The sequence below is a fragment of the Passer montanus genome, unplaced genomic scaffold (assembly GCF_014805655.1).
Source record: "Passer montanus isolate IOZ18808 unplaced genomic scaffold, ASM1480565v1 scaffold28, whole genome shotgun sequence".
Lineage (NCBI taxonomy): Eukaryota > Metazoa > Chordata > Aves > Passeriformes > Passeridae > Passer > Passer montanus.
In genome coordinates this window covers 5,316,884-5,344,836 of record NW_024367483.1, presented here as the reverse complement: position 1 = coordinate 5,344,836, position 27,953 = coordinate 5,316,884, and the positions used below count along the sequence as shown (strand labels likewise).

Sequence of the window (27,953 nt, the reverse complement as noted above, 5' to 3'; positions counted from 1 at the left end):
AACTGATATTTTGTCTGCAAGTTGCTACCCCTGGCAGTGGGACTACACCCAGGGATTACTTCCCTGCTGATGATAGAGGGACAGATGCAGAAGAAAAAATCCTTGAATAGGTGCCTTACAGCTGAATTTCCAAATTTTCTGCTACTGATTTTAATTTATCAGTGCTACCAAGAGTAGTTGGAGACAAAATCAACTTTCTATTAATCTATGTAGGAACACAGTGTTTCTGGCCTTCTTTACTAACCACTATCTTACCTTGATTACCTCTAAACAACCTACCTCAGAATTTTCTACCTAAGCAAACAAAAAACAAAATTTGAATTATTTTTGAGTGCTTTCATGAATAAAAGCAGTTATTTCAGCTACTTTAATTCACAACTTGATCTTTTTTCCCCAGTCACAAAAACCATTATATATACCTGAAGGCATCTGCCAAATCCTGCCTGGATTGCATGTTCAGCAGAGCAGTTACTTGTTTTATAACTCACACTGGTTTCTACACTGAAGCCTCACCTAAAGGGGTTGTTCCACACTACCTGAGCCAAAGAGCAAGTCCAGTGACAACAACCAGGCTCAGCAACTGAGTACAAATCTGTTGGCAAATCCTCTGCATTTCCTCTGCTAGCATTTAGGAGCTTTGGAAAGATCTGTCTTTTTTTTTTTTTTAATCAGAAACCTGACAGAAAGCTTTCAGATCCATCACAACATTCTGCTTCTCCATTGGGCTCATGATGTTGTGAGATATTTCCCACATGGGAAAGAGCCACAGGTGGAGGGTAGGAATGTGGCTGAAGCACAGGGCACTGTCACCTGCAGGCAGGATGTCCCATGGCTATGTCAGAAGATCGTGGCATGTAAACAAAGTGATGAAGACTGAAGGTTGCAGGGCATCACTGAAGTCAGTGCAAAGTTATTCAACTCTGCAATTAGTTTCTGGGAATGTAATGATAATGTTTCAGTAGTTGTTGCCTTCTATTTGCAGCCTCTCTTGGAGAAGAATTTGTTGCATTTACAAAGGTTGTGGCCAGATGACAAACTCTGATAGTTTTCTTCCATTTCTGACTTCTTTGATTCCTAAATACACACAAAATAGCAACCTGATTTGGATCCCCAAAGTATTCAGTATGCCGCAATTCTTTTTCTTCCAAATGGATATAAGTGCTTGCTCAGAAAGCTGTAAGGACAGAAATTGATTTTGTATTCTCCTTTCCTTGGTCCCTTGGGAACAGAATGGTAAACAAAGAGAAGACTAGGTGAATTCCAATGTTTGCAGCAGGGTAATTAAAAACTGTTCAGTGTATAAGGGGAGTTTCTCAAGGTTACCATAACCATAGAATCACGGAAAGATTTGTGTTGGAAGGGATCTTAAACATAATCTCATTCCAACTCTCTGCCATCGGCAGGGACCCCTTCCACCAGAGCAGGTTATTCAGAGCTCCATCCAATCTGGCCTTGGACACTGCCAGGAATGGGGCAGCCACAGCTTCTCTGGGCAACCTCTAGCAAAGAATTTCCTTTTAACATTTAACTAAAATCAACAATAACAACAGAAGGTTTTACATAGTAATACTACTTTGTTTTGTGGCAATGCTGAGTATGACCTGTCACTTTTAAAATATTTATCTTTCTTTCCGATATGTTAGAATGTTTCTGGTTTTGTTTTGTCTCTAGTTTTTATATAGGAAGTCACAGAAGATTACATGCAAATGATTTGCAAGTAAAAGAGAAACTTTTAGTTTTTAGTAGTGATTAAGGAAGAAGCATAGAAAGAGCAACATAGAAATACAAAAACTTCAGAAACCTACAGTGCAGCAAGACACAAGGGAAAAAAGTGGGGAGGGGGGCAAAAAGAATTCTGAGATAAATTTGTTATATCAAGGCTCAAAAAAACTACAATGTAAGCATAAAAAAATCCCCAAATAATTGCAGATTTATCCATGTTCTCTTGTTGTCTGGGTTCCATTCCTAGATCCTGCAGATTAGGGTTAATAACCCTGTTTTTGAAGCAGAAGCAAGAATTACATAAACCACGAATAGCAAATAACCCAATGAAGGGACTCGGTGTGTGCTTCTGCTGAATATAATACAGATAGTGATGTCTTACAGTGGGAAGTCTTAACTTACTCTGAAGCTCTCTAATAAAGTTTTCTCTTCTTTTTTGTAGGTAAACAGTGACAAGGTCAAGTCTACAATCTGTCTGAAATTTTATGTGAATTTCTCAGCAAACATACTTGAGGTCTAAAATTCCATTAACTTCCTACCTCTGGAAAATGCAAACTGCAACTTTGTCAGAATTTCTTTAAATTTGCATTTATATTCAAAATAAAGGTTTATTAATAAAGAACAATATTTTCATACAACAGAACTATGTTCAAGCATCTCATAAAGCAACTAATATTTTTTCTTACTTCTTATGGTTTTGGTTGATTTAACTGAACCCTTTTGAAAAAAAACTACCTAGGTAGTGACATGCAACAATACAATCTGACATTGTAGTAGGTTTTCTGCTTTAGGGGACTTTGAAGTGATCTTGCACTGAATTCAGTTCACAGCACGTTAAACACAGAGGAAGAACACGCTTGTATACAGGACCTCACAATCAAGGTTTTTGCATATCTTTACCTGAATATTGGATGTCAGGCTCCAAAGCTAAATTCAACCTTTGTCATCCCTTCTCATGGAGAGGAGTTGACCTAGAACACTACGGAAACCCAGACTGTTGCAAAGAGCATAAGAGAAAACATGCTGGGAAAGAGGAGGGTTCCTGAGACACTGAAGGACAGCAGCATGTTGACTTAATTGGGGAGGAAGTTGTTCTCCGGTTGTATTGTCGCTGCCACCATATTTTTCTTCATATTAGTTCTGCTTTCATGTCTGAAATGTCACTTTGGGGACTGCTGCCAGATGTTGTTTGGATGAAGGTGACAGAAAGTGTTATAATACTAGATGAGTCTGGCATATGTGCATCATCTATAATAAAGTTCTACCTGCAAGAGCAATGATAATTTGCAGAAACTGATGAGCTTTTACTGAAGAGGAGAAGCTATGGCCAGCACTGCATAAGTAGCATGAAATTCTGTCTCCCACTGAGAGTTCACTGCGAGTGTGTCTCTAATAGCAAGTTTATGAGTAATGGTATAAATGTATGCTAAAAATATTAAAAATTTTTAGCCCTGAGAAAATTCAATTCAGTGTTTCTAATGCTCAGTCCTGAGCACTGAAAGTATTTGGTAGTTCTGGTCATAAACCAAAGATGGCTGTATGGATGCCTTATAGTCTTTTCAATAGAATATTTTTCTGCAGAGAAATATTTAGTTTTATCCAATTTTTTTTCTTTTTTTTTTTTTCTCTACAGCAGATCATGACATTAGTTTTCTTTTTATTACCTGCATTTTTAATTTTGCTCTTCTTTTTTCTCTTTCCTCTGTACTCATTACTCTATTTTACTCTTATATTTGCCACTGGAAAGGGAATAGAAAATAATGTTTTGTCAGATGTTTTAAAAAAATATGTTAAGAATAATTAAAGAATAAAATCATCATTATGCCCTTTGGTTTCATAATTATCTGTATGATTATATATTATTTTTAAAAAAAGTAAATACATATTGATATAAAGATAGTTGTAGACACATGCAGATATGTTCATAGAGAGCACACATAGCTCATCTTTGTACCCTATGTCAAAGGTGTAAAGAGTCTCAGAAGACATTTAAATTACAAATATTCCTATTTTAAGTCCCTGGAGTAATTTCCCTTTAAGTGAGATTAAGATCCAGTATAAGTATTATGAATGGGACCATTATTCAAGTCAGATGACAGTTCCCATTATAAAGCTCTGATTTTGGTGGCCTATAATTTTGCTGAACTTTAATCTTTTAGGCTGACATGTTCCTCACTGGCAGGATGGGACTGGAGGCTATATGGTTGAGAAGGATGGTCCATCTGTCAGAAATACAGCCTGTCTCCTAAAATTAAAACTTCATTTTCTCTCCTCACAGCATATTCTTACTCCCTGTCTCTACTTTCAAGAGATACTCCAGTGTCCTTGGGGTCAGTCTCTGCTTGCCACCTACCTACAGCAAGATGAGGATCTGGGCAGTACAGAGAAGAGGAAAAGAGAGGAAACTGGAGGGAAGTTAGTCCTGCTCCTGTTGGAAACACTGTTGTCAGGTTCTGCTTTTCTCCCTCTTCCCATTTTATTTTAGACCCCATTTTTTTAATATCCCAGCAGGAGGCCAAAGAAGGAATAATCCTGAACTGCCTTGCCATCCCTCTGTTAAAGAGAATACATCTAAATATATATTTATTTCAGCCAGTAGTGAGAAGCTTGCTAGTGAAACTGTGATGTGACAAAAGTAACTTACTAAACCAATTTCTATTTATTCCTGAGTCCCTGATTTGCAGAACATCTGAGTATTCACAGCATCATCTGCCAGCAGGAGAATCTATACATTCAACTAACCTAAAAATTAACTAATCATAAAACAGCCTGAAAAGATAAATTGACTGTCTCAGTGGGAAAGAAAATTGAAAGTTAATTTTGACCGGTGTTATGAAAATAAATTTCAAAAAAACTCAGATCTGCACATCATCAGTTCTTGTGTATCTCTACTGTAGCGATTGAACTTTAGGGCATGTAAAAGATATTGTAGGTTAAAAGGCAACAAGTGTTAGTTTGTGGGAATTGTGCTGGCAGCATGGATTCATAGCAAGAATACTTGAGAAAATTTGCTCCTAAATGAAACAGAGGGAAAGCTATTTCATATAACAGAGAACAAGATGGATCTGCTTACACAGTACAGAGTTAGAAAATGTGCAACTCCAATGTAACTCATTCAATTGCAAAAAAATTAATTGTAATATCTCAGGATTGAGCTTGGACTATTACGCTACTGATCCACACACAGACATTTACATTTTAGAAACTCAGGTTGGCAGGGTATAAAATTCAAAAAAGTGGTGGAAATAAAACTGAATTAGAATATCCTGCAAATCTGAGTAATGCACATATAATTTCTTTTTCCCTGTTCCTCAGTAGCTACCAAATAAAAAACAATCCATACGTGCGAAAACATTATATTAGTGGCTCCTCAGTAGTCATACAGAACTATTACAGCAGCTACCTAAATCAGCCTGCAATCTGGGTCTTAAAAGAACTGGGAAATTAGCAGCAGCAAATTATCAGTGATGGCTGGAAATTTTTTACTCTAAAGCCCATCTCATAAATGCAGGTCAGCTGTTTGGGCATGTTTAATATTATATTTAGAAACCCATTTTATCTCAAACAGGTTTCCTTGGGACTTGTGTACAGAGGACTGGAGAAAATCATCATTCAGAAGTGAAAGGCAAGAAGTTATCCCAGAGCATCTAAAGTGTTAACGTGGGTGGTGTGGTTTTACCCAGTAGTTCTCAGCATAGACTAGAGATTTCTCTCTTTACTAATATTTGGTTGTCCCATTCTGAGATAGGCTTGGGTGATGCTCCTCAGGGGGAAAATCACCTTTGGACCTTGGTGCTCTCAGAAAAAATACCTGATGTTAAAATATTTATGTGAAAGACATTAGATTTTTCTTTCATTTTTCATTTACTCTCAGGCAGCCTTGGGTATCATTCAGTTTCTGGTATGCTTCACAGGATCAGTGCTGAAACAAGCTGAAACCTACACATGACCAGACTATACATGTTCTGGGCTAGAAAGACACACCAACACACAAACAAATGTACAAATACATAAAAAGTAAAAAAAACCCAACCCCACAACCAATTAAAAAAATAATTAATACCTCCATATATGCACACACATTAGTCAGCCATAAGGAAGAGCTTCAGCAACTCAGAGAAGAGGGTGAGCTTCTCATCTATTTCAGGCTAACCTATAAGCAAAACAGATAAATGTGTTAACTACTTTCCCAAGTGTAGTCTCAGGGGATGTTGAGAAGAAACATATGCCAATAATTGTAAAGAGGGACTGCTGCTCACTTTTAATTGCAAAACATACGAGAAGGTATGTGGGTTTGAAATACTGTTTCAATACTTGAAAAATAAGAACATAAAAGCAAGTAATTGAACACTGCAACAACTGAAACTATTGTAAATATTAAAAGGCTGTATTTTTCAGTACTTTTTTCAGAAAGTACAGTATTACTGTATTTTCAAAGATAAATACATAGCATTTATCTTAGAAAGCTCAGACAGTTTACCTAGTTGTATCATTATCATGCCATTCATCAGCCACTGGTTATTTGTCACTTTTAGCATTAATTGACTGGTGATCCTCTTATTCTCTGTCTCTGTCCTTAATATCTTCTATGTTAAATTTCCTAATGAATTTTTTGTTTTCTGTGATAGTTTGTAAGAAAATTCTTGCTGTTTGTACTTTTAGCTAGATAGGGCTGAGCAAGGTTGACATAGAAAATTAATAAACAAAAAAAAACCCTGTGAATTTAACTGGGAAGTTACAATAAACCTTAAAAATATTAAAATATTTATAGCCATAAACTCAAAAGAATTTCATAACACACAAAACTCAATGCTCTCTAGTTCAATTAGTCCACTCTTTTCCCAGGCTACAGCACTGCATGGGACTGCTGTGGCCAGAAGTAGGACTTGGCACTTGGTCTTGTTTAACCAATGGTCTTGGCCTATCTATCTGGCCTGTCTGTATGTTCCAAAAAAAAAAAAGAAGTCAATATATGTGAAAAATTAGTAGCATCCAATATTGTTATCCTGCATCCTATTATTTCTCTATTAAATTTTGAATAACTGTTTAAAAATTGTGGCTGCATTTGAAAGAAAATTAGGACTATTAAAGCCATTAAGTATTTACAATGTTCTTGGGAAATGGGCAAATACTGAATTAGTTTCATTACTTTGAAAAAGGATGCAGCATCAGCTCAACCATTATGAGACACTTCAGTACATCTATAGGATAGCAACACTGTAAATACCTAAAGTATGTGGAAAGATTAGACCTAAAGACTCCCACTAGGAGACACAATGGAGAGAAAATTAGACTTTATTAATTCCGCTCTCCAAGGAACAAAGCGTTTTTTCTCGTTCAGTTGCATCAGGCTTTGTATTGCTGCTTTAAAATTAGCTATGTCCAAGTCAAATTCATTTAGCTGAAAACTCCTTGAGGTACTTTTGATCTTCCATAAATCAAAAGCTCTTGTGAAGAAACTTAGCTTCAACAACATTCCTGCCACATATTAAACTAAAAGCCCGTGAGATGTTCTTAGCAGAATACAGGAATTATGTTACTGTAGATTAGAACAAATACATTCTTGGGGTTTTCCTTACAATTTTCAAAGCAATGCAGAAACTGTTTTCTTACTTTTTTCTCATGGCTTTCTCCAGTGGAAGAAGAGTTGGTGCAAGTATTCCTGGAATTCACCATCCAGAAAACCACAGTACAGCACTGACAAACTCCATTTGTCACTCTGTTTAGGAGACAAGTGCTTTGCACAGGGATTCTTGCCTTGTTCTGGACACTTAGAACATCAAAAAGCCCATGACATTCAAAAAGATCCAGTGCTCTTCCATAGGTCATCTCACAAAATACTTTGTCTGGTCTAGCAGGCTTGGTTTGATTTGCTTTTGGGATTATTAGTCCATTGGTTAAGCTTCAGTTATTTTATTCAGTTTTCATTCATAATCAGGGGATTTGAAAGAACAGTAACAATCAAATACTCCACTGTCAACTGAAGAAAAGTGCCAATGTTAAATTCCAACTCACAAGGATAGCATCTTAATAAAGGTTGTAATCTGGATGGTGATGTAAACCATTGAAAGAAATATATCACATTTATAATGTAAGGTGGCTCATCAACTGCAAGAATAACTACAAGAATCCCTTACTTTTTTTTTTATTTCAACTTTGATAAGTGGCCTTCAGTGCTGCTTCTATACTTACATCATGCTTGTACACTCTAATATCACATAAACAGAAAAATCACCCACTTGCTTCTATTCTCTAAAAGCTTTTCCAAGTCTTGATCATTACTGTGCAATAATTTGGACATTCTGATTTTAAAATACACCATTAATAAATTATTTAGACAACTTTGGTCATACCTGTACACTCATTTTCCTGCCTGTCCTTGCTTCTTATGCAGTAAACTCTTTTTTCCAAGGGAGGTGTTTTACTGACTCTAAACTTTGCACCCTACAGCACCACATCTAACTGGACTATCAGAAAAATATTCTCATCAAAGTGAGTTCTGGAAAAAGCAGAAGACTGGGTATCAAACTCAGTACTGCTCTTAATTCTCAGTGAATTTACTAAGCTAAACTATGTGCCTGTGCAATTCTAGTTTAGGAGCCAGTTTTGATCTAGGTTCATTCACTGCCTGGCAGTCCATCAAGCATTTCTATATTTGTGTCTAGTTTAAAATCATAAAAAGAAATCTGGTTCTTGAAAAGAGCCATTTCTTGGGCTGCACTGAAGATGGCTGTTGGCAAACGCCTGTTACCGACAGAAGCATTAAACATTCTGCTTCAATGTGCGGCTGTGTTGGTCTTTTAATTGATTGGGAAATTCCCAAGAATCTGTTTCAAACTTAACAAGCACATTGGAGAATTCAAGATTCAGCAGCTCAAAGACACTTTTCAGTGGTTTCTTGTGCTGCAACCTGCATGTGGGGGTTGTGTGTAACTAGACTAGACCATGCACCTAAGATTTTGTGACAGCACTGTCCAAGAGTTAGAGCATCAGTCTTGTGCTAGTTTTTGAATATGTAATCAAAAATCTCCAATAAATTAAATGAAAAACAAACAAAACAAAAACCCTCTAACTGCAGAGAGAAATACTTCCCAAGAAAAATCTCAAACCAAAGTATGATAAAACAAGTACAGATTTTCCAAGTTAGTGTAAAACAGAGGGAAAAAGGGAAATTTGAATAGGAAAACACCATAATAATAATAATAACCACCATCATATCAACAGGGACAGACAAAACAAGTAAACAAAACTGCAAGAAAAGTGGAATTCCTTCACCTCTTCTTGAAAAAATTAAATTTTTATGCAGCTCAAAGTGGTCTGGATTTATTTTACCTTAATTTTACGTTAGGTTTCTACCATGTGAGCAATGTAGGTCAGTTTTAAAGGAAAAAAAAAGTGACATTTTGAATCAAAAAGTCAAAGTTTCATTTTACAAATGTCAAAATGAAATGGTTTGGCATTTCCAAAATGAAACATTTCATTTCAGAAAGGTCAAAATGATATGTTTTGACATTTTTTAAATTTCTCCTTGCATTTGTTCTGACCAGAACTATTAGTCAAATTCAACCTTGATTAGTTTCAGGCCCCTTTAAGCTCAATTTTCTATCCTAATTACCAGTCATGAAAAAGGATTTGCCCAGTGTCATTACAACAAAGAAAACAATACGATCTTTAAAACTGTGCTGGCACTGCTGCTGTAGCACACTCTCTGTCCCTCTCCTGCTTTGCCTCAGCCTCCAGCATCCAAGTACCTACCCACGTATTTTCACAGCTGGGAGAGTTAGCTTTGCCCTACTGCATGCCTTAAATTAAAAACAATAGCACAGCCAAAGGCACAATGCCTCAATTAAACCAGAAGCTGGACAGAGAATTAATTGTCCTAATGGACAGTTTTCAGCATTTTTATGGTGCACATATATTGCCCAGGTGTTACAATTACAGTCACTATAAAAATGCTTATAGGTGAATAAATGCACCATGTGAATGCGAGGCAGAGTAATCTGCCCATTGCCCTTAGCAATAACATGTCAGCATTTCTTTTCAGTGTCTCATGGGCAGTCCACACTAAACTCAATATTGTTAGTTTAGCATCTTATGAATAAATAAATCATATTAAGCACGGCAACCGGGATTGAGGTCAAAACACTGAATAAGAATAAATAAGAGAAGTTATAATGCCTGCTTGCTGTGTTGTTGGGACGTGTGTGTAGCAGAGTGAGAGATCAGCTTTCCCACTATTCTGCCAGTGCTCTGGGATCAGTGAAGGGTGGGCAGGGGACAAGAGCAACACCATTGTGCTGACTGCACACACACCACACCAGATTTACAGCAACATCGCACAGAAATACCTCACCATGGAGCCAGGGGTTCTTCCATGAGCATTGCTGGAATGGCAGAATGCAAAAGGGATTTATTCCTTTGGCATGCATTAAGGACAAACCCAAGGAAAACAGGCAAAGGGATGTAAAGAGAACCTATGACCCTTTTTCCCCAAGCATATCAGATCCTGATGAATGTCATGGATCATATCATTCTGTCTGTGGTACATTCTGTCTACAGCCAGAGTAGAAAAAACATAGGTCCAGGAATCCTGCCGTCATTAATGCTTTTTGCAAGATTTTTGGTTTGCTTGTTTGGCTATCAGCTCTTTTAATGAATATTTAGAAACTTGTGGCATAAAGATATTCTGTAGAGAATCTCGGGAAGTACATAAATATATTTAGTAATGTTTCCCTTACTAGATCTTGCCTGCACAGAATATCTGTACAGAAATTTTCTCTTTCAGTCCAGTTGATGTCTGCCCTGTTTGTTCCCTCCTCATGACACTATCCATCTCCTTTCCACAAAAATCAAGTAAAACTACGGTGCTTGTGTCCTCCTCATGCCCTCAAAACTGGCAGGTTGTCAATATGTGCTATCCTGCACTGTGTCTCCTGGAATCCTTCTTAGACTGATGACTTTCAAGCCCTAAAACATGGCTATGCAATACTTTGTACATAATGTTATCTGCTGACAGAATCAAATAGCATGTTATTAAAGTTTGAAAGGCTTTATCTATTTTTCATAAGCATTTTAATAGGCACTGCATTCCCTTTTGCCTCCCATATGTTCATCAGCCAAACTGATCTCAGAATGGACATCGTATACTTAGATTTTATTACAATAGATCTCCCAGAGGCAGTAGGAAGAAGAAACAAGTGCTTCGCTCTACTTTACCTAGGCTTCAAGGATTGCTAAAGGACTGCAGCACAAAGGCTTTAGGTTTTGTTTGGTTTGGATTTTTTTTTTTCTTTTTCACTTTTGTGACTGATGCTCCAACACCAGATTTTGAACTATAGCTGTACTCACCCCTCATGGCTATTTTTACAGCTATTTTCCATTTCTCTATTTTCTGCTTGGGAACACCACTGTTTTAAGTATTGTGAAGGAGCAAGTTCCAACTCCAATGCTGATGGAGCATAGAAACTTTGTGTTGGTGTCCAGACTTCTCTCCCATAATTTCACCTATCATAATTCATAAGGCATCATGTTGTAGTATCAACCAAAAGCAGTGCTTCACAAACTGCACCACCTGAGACAATCCTTAGATTTTCACTTGGCAACCCCCCAAAAAATTTACACCTGGCAATTCCATTAGTTTTAATTATATAAATTTTCAGAAATACACATTTTCAGGATACAAAAAACAATTTTTTCATTCAAAAGAAAGTTTTCAACAAGCTCTCAGCAATGGATTATGAAGCTAGTAAAACAAAGAGCATCTTACTAGAGGATCGATTGCCTACTTTTAGAAAATATTGGATTCTTTATCCTTCTAAATGAAAGGGCTTCAGGGATAGATCAGTAATCCAAGGATGAGCAATCCATAGCAAGTCTACCTGATATTCAAAAAAGAACAAACATTGTATCTTTTAGGGCATATTGGCCACATCTACACCATACAGCATTTGGCCTTGCTTCCACATGGGTGATGTGGCAATAACAGCAAACATTTGGTTTCCATTCATGTAGGAATCAGGATAAGCCCGGCTGGAGTCATTAAGAGAGTGCTTTTAAAACATGAAGTTATGTGGACAGAACTGAGGGCCAGGACCTCTGGGTCAGCACTGGAGGACTGTGAGGGAGGAAGGGGAAAAATACTGGAGCAGTTCTACTCACCCTGTCTAGGATAGCAGTTCAGTCCTCATCAGAATCTATTCCCGGGAGCACAATTGGGTTTTTTTTCAGGAAAGGCTGGTGGGGGCACTTGGACACAGAGCCAGGGAGCTGGCTGACAGGTTAGTGGTGTTTTGTTTGTCAGTATGGCTGCACTTGTAGAGACATCAGCCCTGTTATGTGTGTGACATGTACATTTCATGTATGCTGCAACACAGTAATTTCACATATTGCCAGGGGGAAATTATACTAAAGACAAAAAAAAAAAAAATTAAAAGAAGGAAGGAAAAAGGCAGTGATCAAAATGATGCAGCAAAGCAGAGAGGTTTCTTTCAGAGCCAGAGCAATCATTGTTTTCCTTAAGGCATGTAAATGCTTTCACCTTACACTGAGGATTTAGGAATAATATAAATATTTCAGGGGCTCAGTGCAGTACATTTCTGCAGTAACTTGCCTGCCCTCTACCAGCATTTCTTTCTCTCCCAATGGTTCACAATTTTGGTTTTTCCCCACATCTTTACATAAAGATCTTTATATTATGTAAATGACACAGAGCATATATATACCTTTTGCTTTGTGTACTATATTTCCTTTACAGGAAACCATGATTTTAAAAAATAATAATTAAAAAAAAAACCACCAAAAAAAACCATTTTACAAAAAGAACAAACCATTCATAACAGTAATGTTTCCATGTCAGATTACTAATTCAAACTTAAGCAATATGAACTGAATTGTGAAACAGATGCAAAGGCTGTTTAACTATATTTTGAATCACATGGTATTTTTTCTGATTCTCAGATGAATGGTTTTCCATTCATTATCCTAGTCTGGGTGGGTTTGGTAGAGCGTTCTTTGCTTACACCTGAGCCAGTCTGCTATTGATTAAGGAGAGGCAAGAAAGCACTGATTTGGTTTCCCCTCCATGCATTTGAGGCTATATTATGATTTCATCAAAACTCACTCCTAATTGCATCTCTATAAAATATCTTCACACATCTGTATTATGTGAACAAGATAATTTTTTTTATTTATTAAAAAATCAAAGCTGACTTTGGTGGAGATTGTTTAGTATAAAAACAAGCACAGCTTCATCCTACTACCAAATGAATGATAACAGGAAATGGGCCAAAAAAGTCTCAAAGAATTTCAGAGCCCTGTTCCACATGGAACTGAAGTATGTGCATAAATTCTCTGTGGAATAAGAACATGAAATAACATCAGATTTATTTAATTTCTTTAGTTAGTAATCACGATTATCTTGTATACCCCAGATGCAAAGAAAAGTATTCCAACTTCATACTGAGAATAGTTTCCTCTTTTCATTAAGTATCTAAAACAAAAAATTAATTCAGTACCTACAGGAACTCATAGGAACACTTTTATATAGGCAACAAGGAAAATTTACCAATCCTGACACATTCACCAGCTATATGAAATAATCTAAGATTTGGTGCCAGTTATGTTCTGAGATGTAGCAACTCAGCAGAAAATATGCTCCTCAATTCCACAACTAACTTGAGTGGATCAAGATAGGCAAGAAAACTGGTACTTCCAGGTGAAAAGTTCTTAAATTTTTAATATATAATGAAAGAAAAACACCCTAACCAAGAAAATCATAAGCTGCCTTGTCCTTATTTCAGCTTTGTAACAAGTAACCTTACATGGTTGTTTAGCTCATCTGAAGGCAAAAGAATATGTAAATATTGAAAGATATAATGGGTCAGAAAGACAAAAATATTAATATTATTTCAAAATACAAAAAAAAAATAGAAAATGACAGAGAAATAAGCACCTTCATCTCTTAAAGGTTGTGTCACCCAATAGAATCTTATACAGGATGAAAGCTGTAAGGTGATAATTGCATGATGATGTCAGTTTGTAATGTGCAGTAAATGCAGGACACAAAAGAGCTTCATTAGAAGATGGGTCTTCATTTTCTTGCCCCTCTTCACTCGCTGGAAACTAAGAATTCAAAAGGCATCTTGAAGGAGGTCAGCATGTGGTACCTCTGGAGGGGATTATGACAGTAACTAGGATGGACTCAATCAGAAGGTACTGGTGAAATGGAGGGTGTGCCCTTAGAAAATCTGTTCCTGTTGCTATGTTATAAGAAGAGAAGAAAGAAGACTTTTTTTTTCTTTGTTTAAATCTAGAAGCCAGAAATCCCAGTTTGCTATCTAAGGTTAAAACTAACAGCTGGAAATACCTTGGGAAAATTTCTATCTATAATTAAACAAAAAGGGAAAGGATGCATATCTGGAAATGTATCCACTGAATATAAAATTGCCCTAAAGAGGTAATTTTAAATTTTTATCTCATTAGTGCAATTCCTTTTAAATACAATTGAAAAGAAAACCTGGTTACCTTTTGGTTTTATTTACCACATGCACACAAAACATGCAATCAAATTGCACAGGACATGGAATAAGAGCTGATGTGTGAAGATCAGGGCTGGCTTTGTTGCCTGCTGAGCACTTTAGTGCAGATCTATGTAGGACAAATTCCACTGGAGAGTGTCTTTTATCATTAGCTGATCCCAGGGTCTCATGGAGATTTCACTTCATTGACCAGCTGTGTCTTTCCTTGTTCTACTGAAAAGCACAGTCTGGTGGGATTATTTAACTTTTTTTTTTCCTTTTTATTTTTCTCCTCTCTCAAGACAGATGTTAGCTATGCGAGTTAACCACTGGTTTTACAGGCCTCAGAGGATTTGTGTATGATCACAGAGGAACAGGAAGAAAAGAAGGAATAAGGTCTGCAAAGAACAGCTTTCTGAAGCTCTGACCAATAGGCCTGCATGCTCAGAATCGTAGTTTGGTTTTTTTGTCCCCACTGATGCCAGGTAGAATTTTTTCACTTATTTAAATCCTGTTGTACTTTAAGAATTTTTAGGGAAAGAAATAAATAATGATTAAAACTTTAAAAAAAAAAAAAGGTACTTTTAATAACAAAAATTTCACGTGGGAAGAAAAGGGAAGGAAAGGGAAAAAAAAGGAAAGTCAAATTGCTAGTATCACATAAGCTGAAGAAGGGAGGAAGGGCACATCGCAGGTTAACATCACAAACTGTTTAGCAGTTCAGAAGACATGTAGATTCCTATTAAATAATTCAGTCTGAACATCAACACCTTTTCAGGCTAGAGAGTTCTTTTTCCACAGGAAAAAACAAGTGCCAGTTACTGACCAAAATGTCTGGCCTCTTCTTGCTCATAGACTATATTCAATTTTCACTGCTTATTTATAGAGGAGAATTAAGGTTAACATCATATAGGACAGGAATAATCTTTAGATTTTCCACTGTGCTATTTCAGCTTTCTTACTGCAGTTCTCCATAAGATGTTATTTGTTTTGTTTGTTTAAGATTTACTAACAGCCAGTTTGCAAGCTGAATTATGCAAAAGGCTTATTGAAGGCAAGATCACAATTTCCTCTCTCCATGGACATGTTTGAACTGCACTGTGAAGGAATGAATCTCACCCTGAATCTTTCCTCATTCCCAGACTCTAAAAGGAGGAGTGTCAAGGAACTGCAGAGGATGTCTCCCTCTTGAGTATTACAGTTTGCACAATGATCTGATTTGTGAAATGCTAGAACATTAAATATCTGGAACTCTTTGCCAGGGAAAAACAGAAACCTGAATGTGCTCTGGGTCAGATGTGTCCAACATCATCACTAAAACACGTGTCTCATGTAAAGCTGCATTTTAAGCTCAGGCTTGGTACCATATCTGGGGCAGGACTGAGAGGTAGAAGGGTCCATTTTTTTAGCCCTTCAGAGAAGAATGCATTCCACTTTGAGCTGCCTCTCCAAAACTTGTGGATTAAGAGCAACTGAACTGCTCTTGCCCTATCTCAAAATAGTGCCATGGATTAGGGAGCTTGTGTGTGAACAAGAGCCGCATGCAGCACCAGAGCTCTGCAGTGCTGGCTTTCCTGCTACAGAGAAACCTCTTCAGCACAATCTTTATCTGTTTATTTTAGTATCAGATAGTAAAATTAATTAGCTTTATTAAAGAGCAAGGAACTTGATACTCAAGAAAACAAGCACAGTAGCAGGATTCCAAAAATATGCCTGCCACCTGGCATTGCCTGATATATGTGCTTGCTTACAAAACATAGCTGCAGCTGTAAATTTTATTTTTTCCTATAGGCAAAATTGATGCAACACTTTTCTCTGTTTATCTAAAAGTATTTGCAGTTCTTGACTCATTAACATATTGACTGGAATATCCATACACTGACTTAAGACTCAATTAAAAACTTTTTTTTCTTTCAGATAGTTTTCTCCAATTCCTACCTATCAAGAAATTTAGATATCTACTGTGCTTCCATGGGAAGTTATTTTCATCATTCACATTAGAAAAAAAAATACATCAACAAAAAAACCTCCAACAAAATAACAACAAAAAAACCCCAAAACTCAACAACAAAAAACAAACCCCCCCAAAAAACAAAAAAAAACCCACCAAAAAACCCAAAACAAACAAACAAAAAACAACAAAGAAACACCCCAAAACAAAACAAAAAAAACCCAAACAAAACACCTCAAGACAATCTAAAAAACACCAAACCCCCACACATTTCCTATGTGTTTTCATATTGGCTAAAACCCTAGTCAAAGACTATGCTTAAGATAGATAAAATCTCAGCATTAAGGGACTGGTTACAATGAAGAGCTTCACAAATATGAGGTTTTTTTGCCCAGACAAACAGTATAGCAATGGAGCAGTTAGGAAAGCTCACTTCTGGGCCAATAAGCTCATATTAAATGTGTTACTGTGTCATTGATGAAAAATGTATAGCATACTCTATACAACTGCTCCTTTCAAACCCTTTATTTAACACAGCCTTTAATTAAAACACTTAAAGAAACACTTCCAACTTTTAGATGTGCAGGCCAGCTAACTCAGCTTAATGATGTGCCTTTTCAATATTTCAACTTATTAATAATTCCATTAACTGGATCACCAATATTCCACAAACAAATATCCTGAGATATATGCATTTCCTAATTTACACACAACATCAAAAATATTTATGTCCCATCTGCATAAAAATGTGGATACCTGTTATCATTGCTGTGGAACATGTCTCAACATGCAAGCATATCTAGAACTTTCAAAAACTTTTTCCCTTGGAAATGAAGGACTTCATTTACCAGGGATGAAGTACTAAGTTGAATTAAAGCCTTCACACTCATTTGGGTAAATGTATTTCTGCCCCGTCATGCCTTTTTTTTTTTTTTAATGCATTTCTTTGTCCATTATTATCTCAATGATGAGGAAAACACGACACCTAGATGATTCAATAACTGCTGCACTGTGTATCCATATTGTAAAGCTAGGCTTCAGAAAGCAGGACCCCAAGAGCTTGCTAAAATACAAACCTTTAATTCTTTGCCAGAAAGGCAAGGGATTCTGCTAGTACCACCAAATCATAAGCTCACCCTAATTTTGTCCTTCACTTCTTCCAGGATGCTTCCCTTTGATATGTCCTTTGTTCAGCAAACTAACTAATGGGTGCAACCAAGAGACAGAAACATGCTTAGGACTTTTGGCTCAAAAAAAGACTATAAAAAGATTAGGCCAGTACTCAAATTTTACGGCAAAAATATTTGTTGTACACTCATACAAAGCTATCTTATTTTAATGTTGACTTATGCTGCAAAAATATCCTTTTTCTTCAAATTATTTAGTCACAAACAAATATTACACAGGTAAGTAATAAAACCTTGGATTATAGTAGCTAAAACTGAGCGTGATCTGAAACAAACTAAACTATGATCATGAAATAATAATAGCAATTTTGAGATTCAAATTAGTCTATTACTGACTGAAGCAAATTCTCTTGTTGGACAATAAAATTGAAATATATTGTTAAATACCTTCTAGCACTCCACCATTCTTCTACTTCTCTTCTCCAACTATTTTCACATTCTCTTTTTTTTAAATTACCTATATATTGGGGATGTGTTCTACTCTGTAACCTTGGCAACAAGTTATTCCCTTTCAGAACATACTGTACATTCATATTTTTTTACATAATAATAATGCATAGCTATTATCATCTGAAAGCAGCAAGTAAAGTGGTGTATTTGACCCTGAAGTTTTCAGGTCATTATCAGGACTGGATGATAGCTCTCAAAGAGTGCTACTTCTTTTTTGAAATTATTATTTTGTTGCTTTATTTAGAAAGTTCCTAAAGACACTTAAACATAAATTTGGATTCCAAACAGGAAATAAAAGCCTACTACGAAATTTAAGTGACATTTAGGTGCTTAAAGCCCAAACTGTGATCTCACCAGTGATGACATCAAAACATTTCTCTCTACTTATAAGGTGTGGATTTTAGTTTGAAAAAAAAAATATTATCTATACAGATAACAGTAATAAGGAACTTTGCTTGTTAGGGACATAAAACCCCCACAAGATTCTTACACTGCAACACAGACCCTCAGACTCTCAGTGCTTTACTTCACTGAAGAAATTTTACTATTAGCACATGAATGAAAACTTGGTCTTCTTTTACAAAAATTAGAGCTCTCTCTCAAGCCAGTCATGCTGGGTCACCTGCTTCTGTTTTTCAGATAAGACTGATCTTGAGGGACACCTGTGGGTCCCATCTTCTGCTTGAAATCTAGAAAATGCTACTCCTAATAAGCCTGTAATGGGGATGCAAGAGTGGAAAAGATGGGGGAAATGGCACATTAAAAAAAAAAAAAGAACGAAAAGAGAAAAGGGGAAACAAGCAAAAATAAAATTTCGCAATTCACTTTATGCTGATTCTCTCTTTCCCACCTTTCATCAAGTTATTTTATTGCATCACAAATAAATTGTTAAATAAATAAATATTTCTAACAAAAAATCAGCTCCCCTGTTTGAAACAACTAACCTATCTAATATAAAATGCACTTAAAACAGAGTTAGCACTCCATGTAACAAGATCATAGAGATTATAAAGTTGCCTCATTTTATTCATATTACAAAACTGCCACATGTAATTTGGTAATTTTAGCTGTCTTTGATCATCAGACGATGAAGATTTATCTATCATAAAGGCTAATTACTGCTATCATCTTCCATAGACAGTGGTCTCTATAGGCCCTGCTTGTACTTTTTGATGGAGAGAAGAGGGCCAGACTTTGATGATTTCAGACCTGTCTCATCAAAGAGCCAGTGGGGCACTACCCTTAATGTATTCACTTCTGAAGAGACAGTAGGAGCACTGCCATCTGCTTTGCACCACAAAAATCCTCCAAGAAAGATCCGTTCAAATGAAGACGTCTTACCCTTCATCCGCGATACGGGCACAGACTTGTGAGCATTTCAGAGGGAAAAAAGTTAGAGAGGAACAAAAAAAGGAGGTCATGAATATTGCAATTGCCCCACCTTATCAGAATCTGTCTCTCACCAACCTTTGTGACCTCTCTGCAAGTAATTAGCATGCTCTGTGATTCTGCTATTAGCAACATCCTCAGCTTAGCAGTCTAATGCTATTAACGTGCTGCTTAAAAATAGGGTGGAATGGAGAGAGATTTGGAAAGTATGGAACATTTAACTGCAAAATAAAATAAGCATTTTCTCTCATTAAATATAGCCAGAATTCAGGGCATCGTTGATTGGTTTTAAATCTCGCCGATAAAAAGAAATGAGTGAACAAACAGGCTGAACTAAGCTGTTATAAACAAAACATTCAAACACTCCAAAAAATAGTTCCTTAAATCTAAATTACCTCTAATTCCTAAAGAAATTAAGTAACTAATTTCATCTTGTTTGGGTTATTTAATTATCTGATAGAAATAAAAAAGCAGGGAGCAAGGCTGAATCAAAGAAAAGAAAGATTGGCTTTTTGTCTCACAGTGAGACACACAGCTTAGTTGTTAATAACAAAATGCTATAAGCCATATGTTTCTTGTGGTTTTCTTTTAAGCTTGAAATTAGAATGTGCTAATTAGAGTGTGGGCCACATACAAAAATACAGCACTCCACTGGAATTGTGCCTGTATGAGGACTACATTGTTGATGAGTAGAAGACTGGTGCTATAATTATCTTACAATCCAAGAAGTAATTCACCTTAGTAATTTTTGAATATATCTAGAGCCTGGTTCACAAATCATTTAATTGCTTTTATGCACCCTTGTGCTGCAATTTACTATATATGAGAAAAGTGACTTGTATACCAATATCATATAATTTGCCTCGCATTTACCAACCTTCCACATCATAGTATGGCAACTAACAATACTCTGTTTCAGCTTCATTTCCCAGGATTTAAAGACCTCAGGAGATGTGAAGTTGACAGTGTTTCCAGCTGAGAGCAAATAGCATATATTCAAAAAAGGAACCATGAAAAGCTTCCCATAAAGCTAGTAGGTAAAATAGTCTTGTCAGTTTGAGCAGCATTCCCACAAACTGCATTTTACTGCATTTGTTCATTATTGGAGCATAACCTGCGTTTACCCTTCAGGAAAAAAAAAATTAAAATAATCAGGGAAGCCAAGATGTGAATTGGACAAGAAAGAAAATGCATTCAAGTACAAAACGCTTTCTGATATTTCTTTTTGTATGTTCCCAGGGATGACATTATCCTCATTATGGAATATGTATCAGACTATTACTTCCAGACAGACAGATGCCGTTGTGTGAAACATACTGGTCAACAGATTCATCTGGGAACTTTTCTCCAGAATGTTGATGAAAAACAGGTTTCTGTGAAAAAGGGTGTTTTTTAAAGGGGGAAGAGAAGGATGGGAGGGTGGGGGTGTCAATTTTTTAGGCATTGATATTGCTCCAAATTGACTAGATCTCAGATATTTATGTTCCGATCCAGTGAGAAATCTTTTCTAGCTCTGTTTGAATGTAGCTGTATGAGAACAAAAGTTCTCTGGTCTTTTGTGGCAATTGATATTAAAAAAAGCACATAATGATTAGCAAACACCACAATAATGACAGCAGTTTTTGTTCCATTTGGGTTGGTACAACTAAAACCTAATGGCTGACAAAATCCCACCTTTGCCCTGTGCAATTTCTCCCTTTTGCCTCATTTGTTTTTTCATGGCATTGAACACAAGATCATGTCTTCACTAACCATGTTTATGTTGAGAAGAACTTCCTCAAATACAATTTCACAGAATTGCAGAACAGTTTGAGATGGAAGGGACCTGTGGAGATCATCCAGTCCAGCTCCTCTGCCAAAGCAGGGTCACCCAGAGCAGGTTACACAGGAACATGTCCAGGTGGGTTTGAAAGTCTCCAGAGAGGGAGAATCCATAGCTTCCCTGGGCAGCTATTCCAATGCTCTACCACCCTCGATGCAAAGTTGTTCTTCCTCTTGTTGATTTGGGACCTTTTGCATTTTATTTCAGGGTCATTGTCCTCATCCTGGAAACCACTGAAGATTCTGGCACCTACCGCTTGGCCCCCAAATTTGAGATATTTATGTACATTGATGAGATCCCCTCTCAGGCCTCTCTTCTCCAGACTAATCAGGCCCAGATCCCACAGTCCCTCCTCATAAGACATGTTCCTGTTCCTTAACCTTTTTTTTGGCCTCTGCCGGATTCTCTCCGGTAGTTCTTTATCTGCAAACTGGATACAGCACTCCAGATGTGGCCTCACCAGGGACAAGTAAAGGGGCAGGATCACTTCCCTTGACCTTCTGGCCACCCTGATGCCCTCCAGGATCACACTGGTTCTCCTGTCCACAAGGGACATGCTGTCAGCTCAATTTCTAATCCACTATTTAGATGTTTACTTTAGACTACATTTGGTTTTATAATCAGACTGTTATTTCTTCATAGCTGTTTCCAAGGTTAAAAAAAGTCCTAAAGGTATAGCATTCTCTCCTGTCAAATTCCTTATCTGCTTTAGTGCCTTCAATTGGATCAAAGAAATGAAAAATTAAACTAAAATCTTGCCCAATACCTATGTTTTCACCAGTCTAGATGCATTTCTCATAGACTAACAAAATAAATGCTGTAATTTTCTGTTAATACTTTACTAATTCACTACTATCAATGATAGAATGGTTCACCAAAATGTAACTGGAACATCAAATTTTATTTCATCTAAAATCTTTTGAAGATCACAAATTTCCAATCACTTAAATTTTTGAGAAAGCCATAGTTTGTAAAATAATTTCCTTTGCAGTCACTAGGTACTTGGACTTAAGTTGCACACATAGCAATTTCAAGAGGATTTTTCTGTATTTTAGTCGAATATATTGACTGATGAAGATGATGATAATAAACATGTGATTTAAACAGAGATTTAAATAGCAAGCAAATGTAAAAGCTGCTTGTGATAGTAAATGCCCTAAGCAATTAGCATAAGTTGTCATATTAAACTAAAAAAGGAAATGTAATATTGTAAAAGATGATAAATAATTAATGGCTTTACACTGAAAGTTAAGGGAAATTCACATTTTTATCCATATGTTTTATTCAAATTGCTGTTGCATTAGAGAGAACCTGAGTAGAATAAGACATATTTTTGCAAAGTTCAACCATTTCTGATGGCAATGAGATTTGTGTCATATTTGAGGTGAATCTACCTTATATCAGTTTTGGGCTGAACCACTTTTCTAATTATATGCTGTACCATCAAGAAGTTGAGTTTGTGAAAGATAAAGATATGTAGCTATCTCCAACCTGGCAAATCCTCCAATGTCAACAAATACACACAACTTCAACACAGGGCTTGTCCTCCTGCTGCAAACCACCAGTAATCCCATCTCAGTGTGCTTTCAACTGTTATTTGTCATTTGAAGCTTTCACTACATGTGAATATCATCTATAGGATGAGGTTTTCCACTGCCATGAAATGGAGATTTAATATTGATAATTACACAGGCAGTTCACTATTCAAACTTTGGCTGGTCAACAGCAGCCTGTCATCCTTAATTTCTGAGTCAGCTCCAAGCACATTAATTTTCCCTGTACATAGTGGAAAATCCATCATTTTAACAGATTCTGGGATAAATTCTTGGGTTTTATGCTTGTTTCCCAGAACTCACTCTCATGCTTGCCAGCATGTCTATTTTTTTCACTACTTATCAATACATAGACTTGAATTAGAAAACACAATAGGTTTGTCCACATTCAAATGCCGGTGTATGTGAGACTCCTGTCAATTTTAATTATTTATCTTTAATTCTTCTGTCTTGCAGATAAAGATTTAATCACTGTACAGACTTAGAGACTAAGGAGTGGTAAGGAGGTTTGGGGTATTTTTGGTCTGATATAGCTGGTTTCTATTGCCAGAAAACTTCCCAAGCTGGCTTAATTCTATCCTTTCCCCTTTCTTATACACCATACTTATGTATTTACAAAAATATAAATATCATTAGATACATCCTGCTAACATTTTTTGGGGAACACCCACATATGATCACAATGGGATCTGATTATAGTACTCAAGATTACTTCATAAACTAACTTGCATACAGCCCTGGTGGTAGCTTTACATTTCTTCCAACACTACTTTTATTCTTTCCTTGTTAAATGACCTAAAATATCTACACTTTATTTTTATAGTCTTATTTTATTTTGTAGGCATATTTTTATTCTTTCAGGACCTTGCTTTTCTTCAGTAAGACAGATTTGAAATAGCTCTTGTCCATCTGTGGGCTTTAAAGAAATTATTTATACATATTGTAGTAATAGTTTCCATATGTGTCAAATAGTGATAAGCAAAAAGAAGAAAAACTCTTAGGAAAAAAATAATACAACTGAAAATAAAACAACTGCATATGTGATCCCCTTTAGTTTAACAGGGCAAGGAGACCTCTGCTAGACAGCTGAGAAGAGAAACTGTCTAAAAGGACAATAATCCTTATGTTATTTAATGCTGCAGATATAGTAGGTTTTTTTGCAGAATACCACGAGGACAACAGGCTTCAACTTCACCTTTGAGTGGCAACACTTGACACACCTAAAAAGATATGATTATGCTCTCTATCTCCACTATAAGCCCCTGAGGTCTTCTGATAGTACTTAAATAAATCCCTTTCTCCCTTTATAGCCTATAGGCAACATCCGTATAGCTAGCATTACCTTCACTTTTCATCCACACAGAAGAACAAAAAAATTCATTCTTTATTAGTGTTATCTATAAACTTCCTTGCCTATCAGGTTAGAGCAAATGCATGTTTTGTATTTTGCTAATTCATAATAGATACAAGTTATCACATATCCTTCTTGAGTGGAACAGTGAAATAACACAACTTGCATCCTCAGAAGAAAACAGTGGATAGAATTAGGATTTTCTTTAATTCAGTGTTGCTCATGTACAAAAATATATATATCTGTTTAAAGGCCTACTTCTGTTGATGTATATGACAAAGTGTAAGAAATATTTTATAGACTCACAGCTCTAAATGTCTTTCCCTCATTTTCTTTGAGATTTTTCAGGCCTGCACTCCTGCAGTCTGCTCTGCTTTAGCTGTTGGGTTGGTTTTGCTTGATCAAAAGCAGGAAAAAAAGCATTAAGTACTCCCTCTCTTCCTCACCGACACAGATGCTGCTCTCAATCAAATAAAATCCAACTCATGCACACATTTTTGAAACCTGATTCTGTGAAACAGGTTGGGTTGTATCCCTCAGAGAGTACTTAGGCTGTCATGCCACCTATTCTTGGAAGCTACCACAACATAGCCCTAACAGAGCAGTCACCAGCTCTTTGCATTTTCCTCACTCTGAAGCAGAAGCTGGACATTAAACAGAACAATTTCAGTGAGACGACACAAAGCTTCCCCTTAATATCTCTGACAAAGGTAACACCAGTAACAGTTCTGTGCCCCAGAACTTGTGCAGAGCATAGGAAGCAGAGCAATGCAGTATTAATCATCACTCTGCAATGTTGGCACCAAATTCAGACCAAAAACAAGTCTCCACACAGTTCTACAGGCTGCAGTGTGTAGTGCAGCCCTTTTATACACGCAGAGAGATATTTTCTTTCCTTGCCTGATTTTTGTGAGAACTCAAAGGTGAATTTTGTCACTGTGTATTTGTGATCACCTTTATGTTTGTTTCAACATAATTCCACTATTTATTTTATGCTGGTTAGCACATAAACTTAGTCTTAATAATTAGCATTTCAAAGAATAAGTTTACTGAGGCTACTGAATAATGATGTATTCTTCATTATCTTCATGTCTTTCTCTGAATGAGTCAAAACTGCACAGACATTTACAAACATAATGCTCTGATAGCGTTCCTGACACTATCCTTGATGTGTGTGGATGAATTAGATGAGATTCTCTGCCTTTGTAGGATACCTTTTGCTCTCTCTGACTATGAGTTGCCTCATGTAACCTCACTAGAGGGTCACAGCAATGAATATGGCTTGACCCTGCTTTGCAGCATTTGAAGTGCTGGAAGGGAAAGGTAGACACAGCCTATTCTGTCTGCTCATGGCAGAGTTGATAGATGATGTTGGCCTTCTTATTTGAACTTTTACATATCCTCGAGAACTTCCCAGGACCACAAAGGCCAGGTACAACAATTTTGTCAAAATGATAGAGTTAACATAAGCATCTCTATTTTTCTTCCTAGATATTTTCTGCTATTCTCAAAGAGTAAAGATCATGTCAATAGCTCTATGCCACAATCAAAATTCCACTGTGTTTCCAGGAATGTGGTGTCTATTAAGTTGTACAATAGACAGCTGAGAAGAGCTCCAGTCAATATTTAGCAGACAACTGTCATCTGAGGAAAATCTTTATAATTACAACACCTCTTTTTTATTTTTTTCCCTTTTGAGCCATTTTGTTTGCAAAAGGGGCACAACTTGGAATTTTGTAACTCTTAATTGGAAGACAGGCAGTCCAAGGTAATAAGGCCATGTTGCTCCATCAACATTTCACCTTTGCCTGTGCAGGTTTTTAAAGCACTCTGATGTAAAGCTATTATTCAATTCTTTCTCCCTGCCCCACCTTCTATTTGCAAATAAAAGCTATAAAGAGGTTATTTCTAATTGGCTTCAATTCTACAGGGGTCAGGACATCTTGCATCACATGATTTATGACTGAAGGCAGCTATTGCTCAAACTATCAGTAAGGGATAATTCTTTCCTAAGCAACTTATTGCCTTCTGCTGTATCTAACATTATCTGCCTTGTATAAAAGACAGTCCCCAATACTTTACAGAAAATTTGTATTTAAAGTCTAAACCTAGTTTTAATTCAACAAGTCATGCCTACAAGAATTTTATGTAAGTTCTAAGTGGTTAGGATTTGGTTTGTTTTTTTATCATCACATAAAAATCTGCTTTTGATCTAGAGATCATGAGTCAGTAAGTATTTTTTTAAAATAACATTTTTGGTTGTGAAATTGCAATACTTTACAGAAAATTTGTATTTAAAGTCTAAACCTAGTTTTAATTCAACAAGTCATGCCTACAAGAATTTTATGTAAGTTCTAAGTGGTTAAGATTTGGTTTGGTTTTTTATCATCACATAAAAATCTGCTTTTGATCTAGAGATCATGCGTCAGTATTTTTTTTTAAATAACATTTTTGGTTGTGAAATTACCTAAATGAGAAATGAGTAAACACTAATGTAAACACCTAATATAGAATTTTAGCCATAAATTTTCAAATCCGTATGATTTCTTAATTTCAGCTCTCTTTGTTGGAAACCTAAGTATCACTGCTTCATCCAAGGGTAAGCATAAACCTGGAGACTTTAAGCTATTTCTAGTTGGATAAACCACTGCTACTGTGTATACTGCCAGCCCAATACTTCCATTACCATTAACATGCAGGAAAGAAAAACTGGCACAGAAAACCCAAGTGCAGCCAAGAACTTATCAGTAGAATGGTATTAATAGCAGGCATGACCTGAAAAGGTTAAGCTAATTTTTAAACTAATTAAAAATGGTATAGACAAAGAGAAAAATGTGTACTGGCTCAATATTAACTGGTCATGTCGAAGATGAAACGGGAAACAAGTTATTATTATTTTAAACTGTCTTTGTGTCAACAAATTGTCTTTACATGCATCCAAAGCAAAGTATCTCATAGAGATTATCTGTAGAGATTTGATTTTCTTCTTGGTAGTGTGACTTTATATAGAGAGAGGTCTGAAGCAAGGCAAAATTAACAAAAACTTCTGCTTTAAAGGTACATATATGGCGTGGGCATATATGTGCATGTAAATAAATATACATATGACTTTTCCAGTAATAATTATCTTTTTACTCTTACAAAAAAAAAGGCACAGCAAGAAAAACCAAAGCAGACTCTGAAAGTATAACTACACCACAGAAAATAATACTTTATGATTGTCCTAGATTTACTCTATCGTGAACCAAATAAGATCTCTGAAAGAAATGCCACAACTTTCTGTGTATGCTAAACCACAATAGCTCTAGATTTTTAGGGAAAAAAAAAACCAAAAACAAAACAACAACTATAATTAAATACAGGTAGCTTATTTTTTAGAGGTCTTGCAAAACAGATGGTAAACTGTACCTGTTGTATTGCATGACTACTTGAAAACAGCAAAAATCTTAAAATGCAATAGAGAATCAGAATGCCCCACATCAGCTAAAAAAACATATAATGCTAGTGGAGACACAGGATAAAAGCACACAACATAGGCTATTTTATTTCATTTCAACTTTACTGCTACCTCAAAAACCTACAATTTACTATTGCCAGCCCTCCCAACAAAGAAATCAACAATAACACAATAAAACCCAAAACCAACTAATAAGCCTTAACAAAGTATAGTAAGTCAAATAACAGGAGACTTTGGTTAAAAGATTAGTTTTCTGTATGAAGACATAAACACAAAGAAGGGAATGGCCAACTAGGCCCTAATTTAAATTACTGTCTTATATACAAAATAGCTGCATAGATAAAATTCTCTTCAGTGACTCATATCAAATGTACCTTACAATTCTGCCAGGAATTTATTATTATTGTACTTTTGAAATACATTGTGTTGACAATGATCCTAAAATGTTTCCATGAACTGCCATATTTCTTTCCAACAGAAAAAGCATAAGCTGTCAATCATCAACATCCAAATGGTTGAGAACATCATTACTGTGTGCTGGAAGTAAAAATAGCAA

At 36.2% G+C, this 27,953-nt stretch overlaps 1 long non-coding RNA gene across 1 annotated transcript in view; it reads right to left on the bottom strand.

Annotated features, from left to right (window-relative positions):
* Positions 1 to 306: 306 nt before the first annotated feature.
* The window catches only part of LOC120504100, a 34,684-nt gene continuing 7,037 nt past the window's right edge, over positions 307 to 27,953 (bottom strand). The window contains exons 2-3 of the long non-coding RNA XR_005627943.1: positions 5,786 to 5,875; positions 307 to 1,174 (exon numbers count right to left, since the gene is read on the bottom strand). This is a non-coding gene — a long non-coding RNA (uncharacterized LOC120504100). The remainder of the gene's footprint in view (positions 1,175 to 5,785; positions 5,876 to 27,953) is intronic.